Here is a 19,750-nt window from a genome sequence, read left to right on the forward strand (position 1 = left end):
TAACAATCACATAAAAAGAAACATTACACTAATAAACCTATCGCAGATTAAAAACATTTTTCACCAACAATTTAATTTTACAGATTATTTTCAAATGTATTTTCAAATTCGATCCACAAAAAATACTTTTTAAATCAAATGTTGAACAAATCATTCCCTGCTGAGAATTTTTGATCGGTAATTTGCCATAGAGCATGTGTGCTAAAGCCACTAAAATGTACCAAATAAATAATAAAAATGGGCCAACTTATTGTGGCAAGAGTAGTGATGCTTTGTATGTGTGTTTTTGTGTGTGTCCGTTTGTGTTGGTAGTCAGATGCAGCTTCGTACGTGACGTCTGCTGAAAAGAACATCTCTGATCTCATTTGCCACAAAAGTGACATGTGTTTGTCAGTGCGTGTGTGTGTGAGCGGCGTTCCAGTCAGGGTGAGGGCCTTCATCACACTCATCACTGATGACCTGTCTACTCCAGTCAGACCTAGTGGGTGTGTTTGTTTATGTGTGTGTGTGTGTGTGTGTGTGTGTGTGTGTGTGTGTGTGTGTGTGTGTGTGTGTGTGTGTGTGTGTGTGTGTGTGTAAAGTGTGGGTGGATGGAGTCTTAAAATGTCACTTGGCACTTTCCCCTGCAGCTGCATCACTGACCTGATGGTAACCTCAACACACACACACACACACACACACACACACACACACACACACACACACACACACACACACACACACACACACACACACACACACACACACACACATAAAGTGTGCTTTCCCTTTTCAGAGTAAATGCAGATAAAATAACATAATAGTAAATAACTTGCAGACTAAAAATACATTGTCATACTAATCTAATATCACTGACAGGTGTCTATGAGGGTTACCTCTATAAACGTACAGTGAGGAGTTTGGTGTTAACAGACAGTGTTATGTGATTACCAGTGTTTTGGCGGTTAATGTTACATTATTGACACAGGGTTTAAAGTCAGAGTATTGACGGTGTAAGGGTAGTAGTGGGCTAATTGATTAACCACTTGCTTAATGCTGACAGCATTAAGAACATGTTGGAACTCCATTATCAGGAGGCTCTGAACAGCAACACACACAAACACACAAACATACACACACACACACACACAAAGCAAGCAGCATGTGCAAATGCACATAGAAATAAGCACAGAAATATATTTAAGGCAGGCTGACATTTTTTGATACCTTTCGCAATGTATTTTCTAAGGAAACCTTTCTTCTTTTTTTATGAAAATATTGCAAAACTGTGTTTGATCTGGTTTTACCACGATTAGCTGTACAGCAAAGTTGCCTAAATAAAATGGGTTGAAATAAGGAAAGGTGTGATTTGGACCATAACACTTAAAACTTCTAATCAGACGTTCTAAACATCATTGATAAAAGTAGAAGCAAACTAAATGAAAGACTGTGTCTTGGTCAGCTATCAGTTCTCTCTCTGTCTCTCTCTCTCTCTCTCTCTAAGATGCCAGCCGTAATGGCAGTGCCAGGCAGGTGATGGTGATGCCAAGCTGGAATGACACTCACTCACACACACACAAGCATACACAAACGTATCCCTACGGACGCTCTTAATTAGACTCCACCCGTCCCCCATGGTCCCTGTGGCAGGCGAGACAAAGGGAGGCTCACTCGGTTGGACGTGTGAGTGTGTGTGTGTGTGGGTATTGTGCGGTTGTGTCTGAGGGGCCTATCTTTAGCAGATGCTCATACCTCTCCCGTCTCTCTGTGTGCGGAGCAGTGGTGCTATCATTAAAGTGTCATTGAGAAGTGGCACCACTTAATTTTAGCTGCTCTCACTGGGGGCACTGAGGGACACGCTGGAGACTGAGTAAAGGGAGGGAGGAAGAAATGGAGACAGAGAGGGACGCTAGTAGAAAGATACAAAGGTTAGATGGTAGGGATTGGGAAGGGAAACGCATGTAGGTTTAAAAGAACGTTAATACGAAAACTTAGTGTAGCCACAGTTTCAACCAGGAGCAACACTGGGAGAAGAGTCAGATCAAATGTGATGAAATGGTTAGTTCAAACTGCAACATCTAGTTGTATCCTTGGTTGCGTGTTTTGCCTCAAAACATCTCAAACAAAGCTCAGTTTTATGATCCAGTTTCCTTTATTTTGTCAAGGTTTTGTAATGAAGTTCATTCCTGCATTTGCAAGGGGAGCTCATTGCATTGCATCTTGACAAAACAACAAAATTGACTTAAAAATGTCACCAAATTGGCAGTACAATGTTGTAGAAATCACCAGTGTAAAATCAAATGCAACAAAGATTTGGGAAATGCAGCAAATCGACAAAACACTTGCAAATTTTCTTCAATTGCTTGTGTTTTTCTGTTTGTGTTCATAAGTTGCTTATGATAATTTCTCTTTGGCACAGTACTTTCCACCAAACTCAACACCGTCTAATTACTGCTGAATAAATAATGTCCACTGTCTGTTATGAAGCAACACATCAGCCACCACGGCTAACCATGGCCACTACTTACAATTCTGCAGCTCCTTCACAGTAAACGTCTTTCAGAGGATTCAAAAGGCTTAAACTGCTCTCTAGCCAAAACTAATTCAGCATAAAACGAGCTGCATAATACTGATTGATGTTTTTTACAATTTGTGTGAAAGATAAAAATAATACATAATACAACATACAAACAAAAAAGTTGAGAAATGAAAGAAGAAAAGAAGGAAAAGAACAGTGAGCAAGAGAGTATATTACACCTCTCTCAGCAATTTCCTAAACAACTGATTGCCCTGAGATGAGTTACATGAAACACACACACACACACACACACACACACACACACACACACACACACACACACACACACACACACACACACACACACACACACACACACACACACACACACACACACACACACATCATCACTGCATGGCGTCGGGCTCAGTAATGAATCCATGTCTCAGGGACGTCAGGTGAGAAGCAGCACTTCCTATGGAGAACCCAAAATAACCAAGTGGTCGAGTGTTTGGAAGAGAGAAGACAGACAGACAGTCAGAGAGGCTGTGTACCTGTAGAGTGAAAGATAGGTGAGCTTATTTAAATCCATGTCAGAATGTAAAAAATATTGTAAATACAGAGGCACGTTATATATATATTCATATGCATATTACGTGTTCGTTGGGTCTTCCTGACTTTTTCTCATTGATTTGTTGACCTTGACCTTGGTATCCGTCCCTCCCTTCTTTCTGTCTGCCCGATGTGTCAGTAAAATGTTCACACGTTGTCGTTGTCTTCAAAAGCAGGTATAGACTTGTTAATCCTGCCCCCATCCACCCTCCACTGCTATCTGCTATTTAGATTTGTCTGGAAGGCTAATGTGTTTTCATAAGGCAGTTGCCAACACATACAGACCATTCTTCCACAGTCTCCACAAACTGTTACTTTACTGGAGGGACTTTTAAAACTTTTTTTTTTGGACTCCCTATTGCCACACAATCTTCTCTTTCTCACCCTTCCAGCCTGCCATCACGTTCTCCCTTCCAACTCCATTCAAGGTCTTTCTGTTTTTAATGCTAGATAGTTTTGTGAAGTTTTCCAATTTACTCATCTTAATAAATGGCCCTTAATTAAAGTGAGATTGCAGTTAGCTACAGAAGCTGCTAGAACAGAGGCTAGTCCGGACATGACAATATGACTTCAGCTTTCCACAATAATAAAATGTACATATGAATTTAGAAATATTTGTCCTGCGGGAGTAATGCATTTAGAAAATCCTCACAAGTTAGGGTGATATACTGAAAGGAAGTTGATTGTAAGTCGCTTTGGATAAAAGCGTCTGCTAAATGACTGTAATGTAATGTAATGTAATGTAATGTAAGTTGGCCAAAAAAATCGAGACACAGATGTTTCATCAGAAATGCTAAATTAAAAAAACACAGATGTGAAATGGTACCTAGACACAAATTAGGTGAACCAAAAGTTGGTTTTTTTGACTGGTACAAAAGCAAATTCAGCGGTTGTGCTGATCCTGTAATATCAGAACCACCTACACTATTATGAATACAAAGCATGTGTCTAAGTCATTTTCCCAACCACAATGCCCTTCTTTCTTAATTTACTACGTACTTCCCACAGTCTCCTCTCTCTCACCTCTCCTTGCAGCCACCCACTGCTCCCTCCACCCTCATTCTCTCCTTGTTTGACACTCACTGTCATACAGTTTTGGCATCTGCTCTCTGAACCACCTTCCACATGTCTCCTTACCTTCTCCCACCCATTACAACTCCATATAGTCTTGTACTCACTTTACATCTCTGTCCTTCTCCCTTTTTTTAAATCTCTGTCTGCATGCTGTGTCTGTGTCTCGTCTCATACCATGTGGTGTACTCGATAGGGCAGCTGACTCCAAAGTCCTCATCTGAATCTCTGTGTGTTGTTGGCTGAGGTTTGATTGAAGCAGTTTCAGTGTTGGGACCCCTGGTGTCTTTTAGCCCTTTTCTCCCTTAGAATGGGATCCTTCTTTAATGCTCTCTGTTAACTTTTCTTAGACTTGCCCTCGTCTGCAAACGACAGACTACAGACGTGTCTGCTATTGGCTGCAGGCACCATTAAGTAGTACTATAAAAATGGATTAAATCCCAGAGACAGATAATGTAGACATTGTTTCAATAACCTAACATATTTCAATTCGATAGAACATGGGTATGATGATACCCCACCAAAAAAATTGACCAAAATCAAGAGGTTTTGCGGTTTTGAAGCCTCAAGTTCGACATTTTGACAATTGCAAACTTGTTTTTTGTCACCAGAAGGGACATAAGTGCTTTATTTTACTCTAAATCGGAGCATAATTTACTAAATAAACCTCATAATGATTTGAAGAAGACTTGAAGATAGCGATTGAGACCATAAATCAAGTGAGAAGTAGTGTCATTTTTATCATAGACTATCAGATAACAGCAACCACAGGAGTCTTCACACTGCCTTGTTTGTGCATTTGGACCATTAATTAATGGTCCAACGGGTTTTCATTGTACTTCATTGCATTTCATCACAGAGGGTGATTTGTCATGGCTGCAACATCTGTCCCTTACAAGTATTACTGCGCTCTACATTCTCTGTGTGCGTGTGTGTCAATTACAAAGTAGGATACAGTCATAAGGTTTATGAATGTGAATGGGTCACGATAGTCTGCCACGAGGGGAGATGAGGGAGAAAAGAACATATAGTAGGAAAATGGAAAGGAGATAATTAAACACTAGAGAAAGAGAGGAGAGCAACAAGAAAAGATAAGGCGAAAAGGACTAAGGAAAAAGAAAAGAGAAGAAATTAGAATAAGATTGGAAATGGGAAAGGAGAACAGCAGTTAAAAAAGAGAACTGAGAAGAAGGCGACCGGAGGTGAGACAGGAGTCGAGCGGGGTACTGAAGAAGGGATGAGAGAGGAGAGGATGAGGAGGAAAAAGGAGTGAGGCCCTCTTCATTTATTGCTCCAGTGGAGAAGAACGTAGAGCTCTCTAATGGCGCTGCCGTGGTAATAACAATAAAAACCAGGAGAACAAGGGAAAGAAGAGAGACGGAGAAAGAGAGACAAAAAGAGAGAGGTTAGGACAGAGGGGGAAACATAAAGCATGATTGTTTTCTTTCTACATTTCCATATTTCCCCATCTAGCTCCCCCTCTCTTTCTTTCTCCGCACCCTCCGTTCACACACACACACACACACTCGTTCCCTCTCTTCCTCTTTTCTGTCTTTCCGCTGTTGGCGCTGTGTGTCCTTGCTCTATGCTTTGTTAGGCAGGGCAGTGGCACTGCTGTAGTTGCTGTGTCAGGGCTTTCTATTGGTGGTGATTAATGTATGGAGATGGACTGATCGTCACCAGCCACCAACAATATTCTCACCGCGGGCACAGTGGAGGTGCACACAGGGGGTAGCGGACATGAAGACAGGCTGCACACGGGTGTCATCAGCACTGAATCATAAATGCTTGTTGTATTTGGACACAATCAGACACACAATCTAAAATAAAAAAGTGTATTCCATTCGTTAAAGGAAAAAAATATAGTTTCTCTCATAAATAGGACTTTCTTACCTTCTAATTTCGAAAAAATATCATAACTGAGATACTGATATAAATAGATGACAAGGCAAAGATCTGGTTTAGTTTAAGTTTTCTTGGAAGTGCAAGATGTTGGTTCTTGTAATATAGAGATTAAGGATTTCACAATTATGAGATTCTAAAGTAGTTTTGTTTTGTTAAACATGTGTTAAAACATGTGTTAAGTAATGTACTTTGTTTCCCGTTCACTCTGGTTCAGTGAGCCTTAAGTTCAGAATTGAGCGATGTAGTTTTACCCTGTTATACTTGCTTTGGTCAGTTTTTTTGTAATTTTTGTGAGTTGTAATCATTTTCAAGCTGCAGCAAGACATCGACTTGGAAAACGCTGCTTTTTACACCACATACCAACATGACAGCTCTTTCCTTTGCGGTTCAATAAGCAGAACATCACACCTCTTGTGTTAAAAAAATACTATCTGTCTTAACTAAAGATGCATCAAGAGCGACACAATTTGACACAACAGACATTATCCGACCAGGGCTGGCCTCAATACATTAGATCTTTCTGAATGAATCTGAAAAACTGTGATGACTGAAAAACAGAACCATAAAGTAAGATGGAGCGCCGAAAACAGTTGTTATTTAATGAGTGCAATTAACAAGTAAAATTTGTGCGATATCTGAGCAGCAAATGACGTGCCAGTTTATTTCGGCCCACACTGCATGTCCGTATGTGCGTGTGTGTGTGTGTGTATTGTGATTAGGCCACTGAGACAGTAGATAAATTAGCTTTGGGAAGAAAATGAAAGTGCAAGATATACTGGATCGCCCTGTGAGAGTTCTTGTAGTAAGTAGCCACACACAAACACACACACACACACACACACATGAAACACACTAAACCTTCCCTCCCTTCCTTCCTATCCACCTTCCCATCCATCAGGCCATCTCAGGGAGCTGCCCGCGGTTCCACTGGCTGGTTTAATTGTTAATGCTAATTGCTATTTATTGGCTCAGATGCAAATGATAGGCTGGCCAAAGTGAAATTTTATGAGGAGTGAACTCCCCCTCTCACACAAATTGAAAAAGTGAAACAAGAGGAAGAGGGAAATGAGGCGAGAAGAGAGGAGCTTAATGGCGTCTCTTTAATGGCAGAGAGCAAAAATTAAGACTGATTTAAGACACGGAGCTAAATCCCCCCCAAAATCCTTTGTGATCCCCTCTCAGGGAGACACCCATTTGGCACAGGAGAAGAGGAAAAAAAGAGGGGAGGAGAAATTTGAAATTGATTTAGTCCTGAGAGCTTGTTTGTCAATATTACATGTTAAAAATGTAATTTGATATGAGAGTAAAATGAGCTTGCAGTTCTTGACCCTAAGCCCTAAAAAACTTTTAAAGTAAATTTTGTTCTGAAACAAAAAAAAAATCTGTATAGATAGCAAGATAGACATACAGACTCTGCTCCCCATTTGATAACGGAAAAGACACAGAGGAATAATTGTATTAGAGGAGAGCATATGGAGAATGACACTGGGCTGAGGTCAAACTTAGCTCGAGGCAGCCTCTCATTGGCCCTGTATATACCAACTGAGCTTGCACTTGAACATCATCCACTTTCTAATACACTCTAAAAGGCAAAGCAGTATTTGCACAGCGCATTATCTTAATGCAAGCCTGAGAATGGGTGTGTGTCGGTGTGTGTGTCCAAGCACAGGACGAGCTTTGCGGTCCTGTGTGACACAACATTGTCATCTTTTTAGGCTCGCTCATTTGTTTTTCATCCATCCATTACTTCCGTCCTCCCTCCTCTCCATCCCTCACTCCATCACTCCGTGTGATTGAAGGATTTTCTCTACATCCTCAAGGTGTGATCGCCCCACCAATTAAAGACCAATCCAATCGCATCTGAGCTTCTGCGTGTTTATGTGTGGGGGAGCAACTTAAGTGTATGTGTGTGTGTGTGTGTCTGCATGTATACACTTATATGTATGAGAATGCATGCATGTGTGTGTGTGTAAGTGTGTGTGTGAGATGTGAGATCTGGGAGGTTAATGCAGTTAGGGTTATTTCACAGTCCATTAAGAAGCTTATGTTGACCTCCCGACCCTAAAGCCAACAACACAGAATCCATTATCATGACAATAGGACTGTGTGCGCACGCATGTGTATGTATGTGTGTATGTGTGTATGTGTGACTGTGGACTCCATCTGACATGGTTATGCCAAGTGGAAAATCCAAGTATGAGAGCGATGATCAGAGGGGCAGAAAGGTAAAGAGAGGAAGAAAGATATGGACGCCACGATAACAAGAGAGAACAACTTCCTGTCGTCTCTCTCTGTGATTACTGAAGGTTTAGTTATTCAATTTGTACTATTATAGTTTACAGAGTGGAGGAGGAAGGACAATCAGTGGCCATGCAAAAAGAAACGAGATGCTGACGCCAGCCTTTTTTTTTTGGTGGTGGAGGATTTGATTCAATTACGTAGAGAGCAAAACCTAGTAGTCGCCGTATGTGCTAAAGTGTGTGGTGTGTGTGTGTGTGTGTGTTTGATAGATGAAGCCATCACTGGAAAAAGAAGTTTGTCAGCTGTGAAGCAAGATAAGTAACTGCTACAAAAAAAAAGGTATTTTCCACCTTGCATCAACGCTGCAGTATGTCTCCGTGTTAAATACATTTATTTCTGTGAATCTTTGGATTGTTTTATCGATTCATTTTCCTTTCCAAAAGTTAAATGATCAGTAATATGTCATTAGAGCACTTAAATAATTATTTTTATTTTATTTTTTAGAAATTACAAAATTATAAAAATTCCTTTTTCTGCATTCTTGAGCTGGAGAGAAAAAGCTGTAAATGAATTTGTGAAACAACCGAGAAAGATTTATTACCTGTTTTAAACTGTATAAAAATACATGCACAAACAAAAACAGGAAACTTATAAAAGTATAAGTATGAATAAAATAGAACTGAATTTATGTAGTTATATTAAAAAAATTGATGAATGTACAAGATTCACAAAGAATAAAAAAAAGGTATAAATTGTCAAATATGTTTCTCAGGGAGTATTTTACCTTTAAAACATGTAACCATCCCATAATTCATATGACAATAAATAAGTTTGAGTCAATATCTCCTTGTTTCTCTTTCTCTCAATTTCTCCCCTTTAATTCATTTACTTCAATCTCTCTCGCTCTCTTTCTCATCTGGTTATCCACTTATTTCCCTAACACTGGGTGGCTAACCCTGACCCTCACCTTGCCCCTTACTATCCACACCTCTAGGATGGTTATTGATCCACATGTACACATGTACACACACACACACACACACACACACACGCACACGCACAAACACACACACACACACACACACACACACACACACACACACACACACACACACACACACACACACACACACACACACACACACACACACACACACACACACACACACACACACACACACACACACACACACACACAGAGGCCTGGCCACTGTGTGTGAGTGTGTGGCTAATGGGACAAGCAGGGCCAGTCTGGGTCTGGATGGGTTACAGTTTGGAGGCCTATAAATAAACTTACAATACCCGAGGGAATGCCTAGATTGAATTTATTACATTTTTGGTCACAGCTTCAAAGATTTTATTTGTAAAGAACGAGATTCACACTTCTGGAATCGAAGGCTAGACACAAGTGAGGAGGATATTAAAAAAATGATATAACTGAAAATGAAAAATGACTGAACAAAAAAGGTACATTTATACTGATTTAACTTCATCAGTCTTTACTGTCCCTCCTCTGCTCACCCTACCTGCTCACTCACAAACACACCCACACACAAACACACACACACACACACACACACACACACACACCCACACCCACACACACACCTATAGACACACCTGTACTCTCCCCTTTACCCTTCACCTCTGCTCTCCCCTCAGATGTTTAGGGTTTGAGTGTGTGTGCTGAAATCCGTCAGTTACAGTATGTGTTACACCCTGTGTGGTTGCCTATGTATATCTGACAGTATATAGATATGTGAGTGTGTGTGTGACAGCACACGCAGACAGTTAAAATTGATATCCCTGGCTGTGTCTTTGCGTCCCAGGCAATATGTTGCCTGTTCAGGGACTTATCAAACTGATGGATGGGAGGGGGGCAGAGCCCTGGGGACCCCTGCCTTAATCAACCACACACACACACACACACACACACACACACACACACACACACACACACACACACACACACACACACAAACACACACACCCATACTGTATTTACACACATTTCAACAATTTGAGCACTAACAACTTAAGACAGTACGGTGTGCATGTGTCTACCTGTGTGTGTCTGGAATCAAAAACTTTGAATAATGATCATGAAAGCTTGTGGGTGCTCTTAAAAACCACAAACACAGTTGAATGTAAAAGGTTTGCACACACAGAATGCATGAAACCATTCGGTACACACACAACCTTCGGCAGCCATATATGCACAGAAATAGAACGTACAATTTTACACACTCGTGCTTGCAAACGAAAGTCTGAGATCCGAGAGAGAGAGAGAGAGGAAGATGAGGTAGGGCCACAAGAGAACAGTAAGATTGTAATGAAAACATTTGCATTAAAGTGTGCAAAAAGTTTCAGATCTTACAAACTATGCATCATAGGTTTTTTTGTTAATGCTAGAAATATTGTAATTAATAAGAAAAATAAGAGAAATATACTTTGTTTATTATTTATGGTCAGACATTATTCTAAATCTTTAATTTTGTTGCCCCTGCTAATTTTGTATTTGTTCATGTTTAAATCAGTCATCAACGTTGCCATTTACAATATGTTGTTTGCATTAATACAATATTATGACATCAGCTTTCTACTTGCTGCATTTAATATTTAAGGAGAAGTTGAGCAAAACATTTCCAATCATCATTTCTCAAACAATGAGCATATTTCTTCCAACATGAATACTCAAATGATCCTGTTGTGTTTTTGATATTCATTTATTTATCTAAAGCAAATCAATAATATTCATTTAATTCCTTCATCATTCCACAATCTGAATAAATCCATCACTTATTTTAACTTGATGTAGAAAATTGAATTTCAGCCGTACATTAAGCTGCGATTAAATTTCTATTGGAGCATTTGTCTTTGGTCTCATGTAGTTTCACCTCTCAGCGTCTGAGAGTCTGTGTGTGTGTCTGTGTGTGTGTGTGTGTGTGTGTGTGTGTGTGTGTGTGTGTGTGTGTGTGTGTGTGCACACACACTAACTCTGTTTTAATGACTCTGGAAGCTGTTTATCAGTGAAGAGTATACAATGCTCTGTTGTCAGTACTGTCCAAAACAACACTGGGACAAAGAACACACACACAGACATACACACACAACCTCACATATAGATGACGACGCTCACTAAATTGTCCTTCACACGGCTCTCCCTGTATATTGACTGTGTGTCTTTTTTCTCAAGCTGACGTTATTGTCAAATTGTTTCTCAAACGGGACACAATTGAAAAGGCGGACAGTTGTTCAATGGCTTGAGTTTTACCATTGATTACCAATACGGCCGTCTATTCGTCTGTCGGCATGGAGGAACGGAGAGAAACTCTGCTCTGTACTCTTCCCACGACGATCTCTCTCCATTTTTTAACACACACACATGCATACACACACACACACACAGAAGTGCGCATGCATACACACAAACACAGGTAGATATTTGTGTCCATGCATATGCACACTATCCCCTTTCATTTAAATATTGCCCCTGTCCCAACGCATTCTATTACTTGATACAGATCAATTGAAGCCAAGGAGACACCACACACACAGACACACACACACACACACACACCGACAACAAACTGTGTGTAGCCCGCAGGCAGATGGTATCTGCAGTAGACGCTTGTTATTCTCAACAACTCTGATATGGAGATCATTAGCACAAGGAAAACACTAAAATACGTTGAAACACCTGAAGCGGATACACAAGATAAAACTTTTTACTTTGGAAATCACCATATTAAAGCAGCCATGTGTGTGATTTGTCTCTGTTATATATTGCTGTTAAATCATTGAACACATATGGTGCAGCTAAAAACAACAGATATGGAGATTATTGGATGTAAGGGAACACTTTAAAATAGATAAAATGACAGACAAGAAGTACCTGAATTTATTTCTCATAATGTACATTTTTAACATAAATATAAAAAGAAAAATACTAAGATAAAATATCCCCCACAATGTTCCCCCTGAGACAAATACTGTATGATTGTTGTTCAGCAGTAAACATATTGCCTTGTCCACAAACTTGTGAATTATGTTGCTTACATTTTAGTGGCATTTCTCACAACAACACAAAAACATTTCCAATGTAAATAAAATACCAACAAATTACTAAAAGGTGAAAGGATGACGATAACTCATTAACATCAGTGTACAATACTCCTTTCAAAGAGCGCGGTCAGTAAGGACTAGGTACTGGCAGAAGGCAAGCGTTAAGTGACTTTGTAACATTAGAGGATGTTTGTATCAATGACATAATTAGATTTTTTTAAATACCAATAATTTGCTTTACTGTTATACCTGCAAAGATGTGTAATAAGTTCAAAGTTAAATTACTGACAGATTGTTCAAACAAGTCAAAAAAGTGGCAGATTTATGTCTATTCACAAATCATCACTAAGCCATCCTTATCTATGTGATTTTAACATATTTTGAATATATATAAATATATTTATATATATAATACCACCGCTTTTATTTTACTTTACTTTTCTTATTGTTTTATTGTGTATCTTTTCATTGTTTTTTCTTTAGCTGTTTTTCTGCAGTAGTTTTCTCTTGTCTCACAATGAAGGTTTGTACTAAACTGAACTTTTTTAACTGGCCCTGAGCAAACATGGAGTGTACAGAAACTGTTATATGGATTTTAACATTTACTGTAATTTTGCACGTACTTTACAAAAAAATCAATCAATTATTAACAGTCAGCAGAAGAAGTTCAAAGTAAGTAGAAGAGTAAAGAGAAAAGAGAAGAAAAGATGACACTTGAAAAAAAGAGAATTTCAAAGAATAGACAACTGCAGAAAAGAAGATGAAGACTATTTTTCTCCTTCTCTGTCCCTTTCTCCTTGGTTGCACTTTCCAACAGTAAATAAATTAGACAAAGGAAGTGTGTATGTCTTTGTGTGTGTGAGAGAAGAACACAGAGCAAGGGAGATAGCGGCAGATACATTACAAGGCCCAAGGTGTGTGTATATGTTCGTACAAAAACACTCCCTGCTCTCGTGTGTTGCTTCCCCTCTCTCCGTCTCTCTGTTTGTGAGCGTGTGAGAAAGAGACAGTATCGGAGGGAGCGTGCGGTGCTAGATTGATGTGTACCGCCGGCGTGGCCGTTTCTGCTGAGAACGGCCACACTCCTCTGCCTAATGATGCCACATCCATCCTGGAGCGCCGAGCGCTCTGCGGGTAGGTGTATGTGTGTGTTGCGTGTGTGTCCACAAGGCTTGTATCCTGGGGGCAACAACGCAGCACCTTACACAGCCTCTGATCGCTCTTTATTTGGCACTGAGCATGTGTGTGTCCATGTGAGTGTGTGAGTGCAAGAGTGAAGGGTCCTATGCGCCCATTAATATTAAATATAGATACCCTTGTCAGTGAATTACATCCTCTCATCCCATATCCTCCTCTCAGGGAGGAGAGGTGAGAAGGGAGGAGACACTGGAGGTGAAGGAAGGGGGGAGATAAAGTGTGGAGGGGAGAGTAGGAGGACAGGAGGTGAACTGGTGGAGAGAGAGAGAGCGAGGATGGTATAGAAAAAGAGGGTGAGGGATGTTTATTGCATGGGAGGAGGAGAGAAGAAGGGGAGAGGAAAGAGAGTGAGGATGTAGGAGGTGGAGGAGAAGTAGGAAAGCGCATGATGAGGAGTTAAAATAGGAAGAGAAGAGTTGGCAGGTAGGGAAAGAGAGGAAGATGAGGTACATGGAGAGGATTATGGCAGATAAAGGTTGAACTTCACCAGAGAAATGAGAGGAAAAGAAGACCAAGAAAGGGATGGAGAAATTAGGATAGAGGAAGAAGAGAAAAGGGAAGAAAGGAAGTGATTAGATGGAGTTGAATGATAGAGAGGAGGTGCAGGAAGCTACAGATTAGAAGAGAATGAAGGAGATGTGAAGGTAGAGAGGAGTAGGGGAGGAGAAAGAGGGACTACAGAGGGGACTAAGGGGTTTAGGGATGGATGGAGGGAGGGAGGAGGGGGCATGCTGATTGATTGTGCAGAGTGTTGGTGACTTGAGGAAAGAGGGATGAGGAGAGGGGGAGAGGGAAAAGAAAAACAGAGGACTGAATCCATCACTTCGAGGGAGGAACATAGAGGAAGGCATCGGCATGCAAAGACAGAAAAGAGAGCGAGAGAGGATCAGAAAAAGAGGAAAGAGAGGAAAGAACGAGACAGGAAGTGAGCTGGAGGTATAGAGTGAAATAGAGTAGACAGAGAGATGAAGAGAGACATCAACGGACACAGAGATTTGTTGGATGAAGATGTGAGAGAGCAAGAAGTGATTGAGTGATGACGGATTGAGGAAAAACAACGGAGTGAACGGCAGCAGCTTTGACCTGTCATCTGTCTGTAATGAAGGAGAGAAGGGAGGAAGAGAGGAAAGGAGGAGTGACAGTTTGATTTTCCTAGCCAGGCGTTCATTCCCATATTCCCTGGCAAGCTCTCACCTGATGGAAAGATGGCAGAAAATCAATAGTCCATGTGCGTAATGGAGTAATGACTCTGAGTGTATGTGTGTGTATGCGAGTGTGTGGATAATGATAAGTGTGTGTGTATCTGCCCGATCCCTAAGCAATCACACACAGCTTAAGCCAGTCCCTAGGGGCGGGGGCCACTTTAACTAACAACTTCATTACTGCAGCCACACACACACACACACACACACACACACACACCGAAACATGCCCTTACGCAAACCCTGTTGATCGTTGACTATAGACTTTTTACTTTACAAATACCGTTCAGTCGGAAAGTTTTACACGTGACATATCTTATTTCAGTTTTATTTTGAAATGATCTCACAAGCATTTTACATTTAAACATTTGATTTGAATGCCCATATACATAGTTTACCCCACCTACAGTCGGCAGTGATTCACAGTGAATGTGGCATCTTTTTGTCAAGGACTGTTTGATGTCCACTAGTGGTACCTTCAGTGTGTATACACCGAAATACCTAGGTGATAAGAAGCTACAAACTGTCCAGGTGTATCCGCATGGTATCCCTTTGTGTGTGTTTGTGTTTATCCCAACAGCCCTCAAAGTGTTTCCAGTCTCTGCCAAGTTGTTCTGAGGCTGTGAAAACATTCCCAGTTCTGGGAATGCGAGGCCCTGGCGCACACGCACACACACACACACACACACACACACACACACACACACACACACACACACACACACACACACATGCAGAGATGCACCTCAATCAACCAATTAGGTCATCAAGGGGATCTCTCATCACAAAAACAGGCTCACTGCCATGTCCAAGTGATGGGGTGGTGACGCACAAACACCCACACACACACCCACACACATATGTGCACACACACAAACACAGCCGTGAACCTTGTCTGGCTCCAAACTAAAGAGATGCTGATCCACATAATACAGGTACACACGTTTGCATACACATGGACCCTGTGGAAACACAAGCACTCACACGCACACACACACATACCAACACAATTCAAACACACACGTGGCCCCCTACTCATTATGGGTCCACTGATCAAAAAGAATGATGTTTCCCGTAACTATCTACCAGAGGAGGGTGGAGAGAAAAGAGAAATTTGGACAAAAGGCGGCCCGTTGCGGCACGGCGGCGGCGCAGACCGGCAGCTCATGGCGGCAGCCCCCTCTGTTTACTAGCGGCTAATTAATTCGCCACATATGCTGAGAACATCTGTCGCTAGTGACCTGCCGGGAGAGCAGAGGACGCACTGCTGCGACGGCCCGCTCCCCCCACTCTCATTAGCACACACACATACAGTTTCAAACACGCACAAAGAGGGACACACACATACACGGATTGAATGTATGCACTTGTGTGTTCAGGACACACATAGCTTCACATACCACCATGTTACTAGGCCTTTGTGGAGACACGTACACAAACTTTGATATGTCAGTAGTTCGGCACTTCGTCTTAGTTGTTTCACTGCAAGAATATAAGTGATTCAAAGCAGGGAACAATTCACAACCAATAACACTCATACTTACAGGAGTCTGTGCTGTAATGTGCCACATTTTGTTGCAATTATCTAAAGTATCAATGTTCATTAATTTTCTAAGGATTAACTATAATTTATCTACACTTAATCACAGATTTGGGTTAAGAGCTCAACAAGCTGGTCAATGATTTTTTTTTTTAAAGCAGTTTTTTCTAAATTAAAAGTTGACCAAACAATGTAATATTGGTATTCTGTATTGGTGTTCATCAAAGTGAAGTCATTTGAAGGGCAGCCAATTTTAAAAGTTGTCACAAAATGTATTCGATGTGGGTAGAATTAGTGTAAAGACAGATTCAGGTACTTTCATGATGCCTATTATTGTCACTGGTTTAATTAAATGATCTAATAAAACTTATAAATAAATAGATTGGGTTTTTTTAAATGCCAATTTCAATATAATGGTGTAATCCAAACTGTCATGTGGTGTTTATATGATTCTGTATTTTAAGAGTTACAGTTAACACACATTACTGAAACCAATCATTCATCCAAGCTAGGCTAGTCTGTTTAGTTGTAAAAAATACTTTTGTTTTATTACTTTGTTAATCCACTTTAAAGACACAGACAAATAGACAAATACCAATTAACATCATATAAAGCCAAATACAGAATAGAGGAAAGAGGGCTCTAAATAGAAAATTAAACTCAAAATACCATGTCAGAGTGTCTGAGGTATTTGTCTTTCATTAGTAAAATTATTATAAAATCTAAACATAATTTGGAACCACATTTTGTCTAATTTGCCTCATATCACTGCAGCTGTCAGTGAGTGAGTGTTCATCAGTTATCACATTTATATAAACTAAATGTTTTTGAATCTGTATTTCAGCGGTTACGGCCTATTCAACACCTTCAGTAATATTTAACACGCTTTTTGTCTGCCACTCTGTCCTTCATGCTGCGCCGTGCCCAAGCCAAACCTGGCAAAATAAAAAAAGTGAAGCCCTGCGAGTGTGCAAACCGCAGCACCAGCAGAAAAACTCTCACCAGCCAATCAGATTCATTAACCTCCACTATCCACAATCTCTCTAGGGAGACCTACAAAGACAAAGACAAACTCTCTCCTATTGTGTCCTGCATGTCCCCCTCTTTCTCCTCCTTTTTTTCTGCCTCCCACACCCCATAACACACACCCACCCTCCCTTAAATGCCCAACAACCAGGTTTCATAATAGGAATAACCAACAGGAACATAATTAACAAAGTACAGGTATAACTTCTTGTTACTAAATGGACTATGAAACCATGATTATGGTCCACTTTTCGAGTTTCCCGCTTTAAAAGTACTGTAAATATTCTCATAATTAGACGTCAAGGTGCATCAATGGTGCGGTGTGGTTCATCTGAGCTAAGTAGAGATGGTACGGCATTTTGATTGAAGCTATTGCTGATATTTAATGCCATTATTATTTTCATTTAAGAAGATTGAATGAATTTCGTGATATTTATGTGAAATCATAAATTAATTACAACCAGTCACCCATCCAAAATGAACCAGTCAGTCAGTCAGCAGGTCATCAAAGTAGTCACCTAACCTGGCCCTGTTAATTCAAGCATTACCTGTTTTCTGAGTTCTCCTCACCTTCAGGTCTTCAGCCTCAAATGCAGCCAGTCAGTCAGTAAACAAGTCAGTCAGTCAACTACTTTTGCCGGAACTTAGTCAACCGACCGCTGAACAAGTCAACAAGTCAGCCACTCGTCCCGATCCAAGCATCCAGTCAGTCAAGCAGCCAGCCAGCCGCTGAGCCCCCCCACCTGTCCCTGCTAATTTGGTGAGGAATCAATTAAGGGTGTGTTTGCTGAGTTCTCCTTGCCTTCAGCTCATCTGCTCTTCTCTAATGCAATTGTCCTGTGTGCTGCGTGCAGAGCGGCATAATAAAGTGATAAGGCTAATCAGGTTGGCTGCTCCTCTCCTCTCCCCATACGCACACTACACTTATTCTATTAGATGTGTAATGAGATTCTGCACTCCATCAACACGATGCCGCTATGCGTGTGTGTGCATGAGAAAGAGTGTGTCTTTATGTGTGTGTGTGAAAGTATGAAAGTGTGTGTGTGTGTGTGAGTGTGTGTGTGTTTGAGCGAGAGAGCTTCTGTTCTTGCAGAGGAAATTTGCTCCATTTACATTCTATCATTAGCTTGAAACAAATGTGCCCTTGAGCTTAGCGCCCCTGTCTCTCTCGGCTGCAAACACTTTACTTTGGCAGGCGATCATAGTAACATGCTCGTGCACGCACAGATGCACACAGACACACACTCAAGTAACACACTTTATAATCTAATAGCGAAAATCCACAAACACAAGTAGCGGCACAAAGTATTGCTCAGATGAACGTGCAGTGCTGCATGTGCAGGTGCAAGATCATTAGCCCGGGAATCATCTTACTATTCATTAAGTAAATATGTATGTAAGTAGATATGCGCACACACACACACACATTTTAACTTCTATCCATCTACTCATCCCTTCATTTATCCATACACCTTACAACCACATCTTACCTATCGGATACACACATTCAACCAACTGACACACACATGCACGCACGCTGGCGCCCTCCACCCAGACAAGTGGAGAGAGTGATGGTCGAGTAGATGTAGAGGACACAGGGCTCTATGATGTGTAGAACAGTCCTGGTCAATGGGCCAGATAATGAGTTGCCATAAACAGCAGCAGTCTTCCACTGTCCAGCTCAGCTCATTACCGTAGCTAGCATATGTAATCAGTGTGTTGCTGGAGCGTGTCTTAATGTACTCTACTCTGCTGTTTCTCAAAGACAGGGTTGGGCCCACAGGGTGGGTCACAAGAAGGTAAGAAAGGATCAGTGGATCATCCTCTGGAAACATTGGTGTTTGGTATTCAAAGCTGCAAACAGTAAAGGGACCGATTTACAGTAATTTATGTGCTAAACAATCTAATAAAGAGTAGATAATGTGGTGCTCAATTTTGATAGCCCCAAATTATTTTTATGAAATAAAAATTGCAAACAGTGTTGAAGCATGAAGTCAATACGACTGAATGCAATATATAAAGCACAAGCTTACAGTGTATATATTCCCTCTTTTGTGATTGACTTCATTAACATAAATCAGTGGGAAGACAAAACAACAGAGGGTATACAGTATATGGGCATTTTGGAGGCCAGAAAGCTGTCACAGAGACATAATTAGAAAACACGCACACACCCTCACACACATACAAACACAATATCAAGCTGTGCACATCCTCATTAACTCCTCGAGTATGATAAAACACGATTCTCTCTCATCCCACCCAAGATTCTATAAAGAGGAGATAGTATTTCAAGCTGCCGACACTAAATCTCTAATTATAACTTTATTTGAAGAAAACAAGGGAGCACTTAATAAGCAAATGAGAGTGATAATAACTTGGAATATGGATTGG

The sequence above is a fragment of the Anoplopoma fimbria genome, chromosome 2 (genome assembly GCF_027596085.1).
Source record: "Anoplopoma fimbria isolate UVic2021 breed Golden Eagle Sablefish chromosome 2, Afim_UVic_2022, whole genome shotgun sequence".
In the NCBI taxonomy this organism is placed as follows: Eukaryota; Metazoa; Chordata; class Actinopteri; order Perciformes; family Anoplopomatidae; genus Anoplopoma; species Anoplopoma fimbria.